This window comes from Penaeus chinensis, chromosome 19, assembly GCF_019202785.1.
Source record: "Penaeus chinensis breed Huanghai No. 1 chromosome 19, ASM1920278v2, whole genome shotgun sequence".
Taxonomy (NCBI): Eukaryota; Metazoa; Arthropoda; class Malacostraca; order Decapoda; family Penaeidae; genus Penaeus; species Penaeus chinensis.
Window position 1 is genome coordinate 3,358,641 of NC_061837.1, and position 2,500 is coordinate 3,361,140.

Here is a 2,500-nt window from a genome sequence, read left to right on the forward strand (position 1 = left end):
ATGGGAGGGTTAGAGGAGAAGGAAGAGGAGGTGGGGATGGAATGGGGGATAGAGGAGGAGGAGGAGGTGGGGATGGAGGAGATGTAGTAGGGGGGCATAGAAAGGGGAATGAGGAAGGGAAATCATGGGGAATGGAAGGAAAAAAGGAACAGCGGACGAAGGGCAAGGAGGAGGGCAAGACGATGCATTAGGGATATAGGGACGTGAGGGGAAAAGGAGAGAAAGCATGTAATAGGAAGCATGGAATGGGATCGTTGCGTCCCTATTAGTGGAAATGGCCCTGGAGAGGAGGTTTAATGGGTGAGTTCAAATGCAGTTTCACGAGGATTATATGTAACCTAAGTCGGAATGGGGACAAACAGCCAGTCGTCGTTGGCAAGGCTGTTTTTTTTTTTTTTTTTTTTTTCTTGAGAGGAGACACTCGGGCGACAAGCGTAAAGCGACGTAAGAAGGAGGTATAAAATGTGGAGAGGGAGGGGGGGAAGGGGGCGAAAGAGAAAGAGGGAGGGAGGGACGGAGTGAGTGAGTGAGTGAGTGAGTGAGTGAGGGAGAGAGAGAGAGAGAGAGAGAGAGAGAGAGAGAGAGAGAGAGAGAGAGAGAGAGAGAGAGAAAGGCGAATGAGAGGTCCAGCATAGTTGAGAAAGTGATTTTGACGGTCGACTTGGTGAAAAAAAATATAAAAGAAGAATGAAGAAAGATGGAGGAAAGCGAATGCTTGCCGGGCGTGAGAGGCTGCGGGCGCGAGAGGAGTATGCTGGGGGAGAGGGAGGATGCTAAGGGAGAGAAAGGATGCTGAGGGAGAGGAAGGATGCTGAGGAGAGAGAGCATGCTGAGGGAGAGGAAGATGCTGAGGGAGAGAAGGGATGCTGAGGGAGAGAAAGATGCTGAGGGAGAGAAAGGATGCTGAGGGAGAGGAGGATGCTGAGGGAGAGAAAGGATGCTGAGGGAGAGGAAGGATGCTGAGGGAGAGAAAGGATGCTGAGGGAGAGGAGGATGCTGAGGGAGAGGAGGATGCTGAGGGAGAGAAAGGATGCTGAGGGAGAGGAGGATGCTGAGGGAGAAGAGGATGCTGAGGGAGAGGAAGGATGCTGAGGAAGAGAAATTATGCTGAGGGAGAGAAATTATGCTGAGGGAGAGAAAGGATGCTGAGGGAGAGGAGAGATGCTGAGGGAGAGAAGGATGCTGAGGGAGAGAAGGATGCTGAGGGAGAGAAAGGATGCTGAGGGAGAGAAAGGATGCTGTGGAGAGGAGGATGCTGAGGGAGAGGAGGATGCTGAGGGAGAGAAAGGATGCTGAGGGAGAGGAAGGATGCTGAGGGAGAGGAAGGATGCTGAGGGAGAGAAAGGATGCTGAGGGAGAGGAAGGATGCTGAGGGAGAGAAAGGATGCTGAGGGAGAGGAAGGATGCTGAGGGAGAGAAGGATGCTGAGGGAGAGAAAGGATGCTGAGGGAGAGAAAGGATGCTGAGGGAGAGAAAGGATGCTGAGGGAGAGAAAGGATGCTGAGGGAGAGGAGGATGCTGAGGGAGAGAGGAGGATGCTGAGGGAGAAAGGATGCTGAGGGAGAGGAGGATGCTGAGGGAGAGAAAGGATGCTGAGAGAGAGAAGGATGCTGAGGGAGAGAGAGGATGCTGAGAGAGAGAAGGATGCTGAGGGAGAGAGAGGATGCTGAGGGAGAGAAGGATGCTGAGGGAGAGAAAGGATGCTGAGAGAGAGAAGGATGCTGAGAGAAGAAGGATGCTGAGAGAGAGGAAGGATTGCTGAGGGAGAGAGAAGGATGCTGAGGGGAGAGAAGGACTGCCTGAGAGAGGGAAGGAAGGATGCTGAGGGAGAGGAGAGGATGCTGGAGGGGAGAGGAGGTATGCTGAGGGAGAGGAAGGATGCTGAGGGAGAGGAAGGATGCTGAGGGAGAGAAAAGGATGCCGAGGGAGAGGAAGGATGCTGAGGGAGAGAAAGGATGCTGAGGGAGAGAAGGATGCTGAGGGAGAGAAAGGATGCTGAGGGAGAGAAGGATGCTGAGGGAGAGGAAAGGATGGCTGAGTGAGAGAAGGAATGCTGAGGGAGAGAAAGGATGCTGAGGAGAGAGAAGGATGCTGAGGGAGAGGAAGGATGCTGAGGGAGAGGAAGGATGCTGAGGAGAGAAAGGATGCTGAGGGAGAGAAAGGATGCTGAAGAGAGGAAGGGATGCTGAGGGAGAGAAGGATGCTGAGAGAGAAGGATGCTGAGAGATGAAGGATGCTGAGAGAGAAGGATGCTGAGGGAGAGAGAGGATGCTGAGTGGGGGGGAAGAGAAGGATGCTGAGGGAGAGAGGAGGATGCTGAGGGAGAGAAGGATGCTGAGGGAGAGAAAGGATGCTGAGGGAGAGGAGGATGCTGAGGGAGAGAAGGATGCTGAGGGAGAGAAGGATGCTGAGGGAGAGGAGGATGCTGAGGGAGAGGAGGATGCTGAGGGAGAGGAGGATGCTGAGGGAGAGGAGGATGCTGAGGGAGAGAAAGGATGCT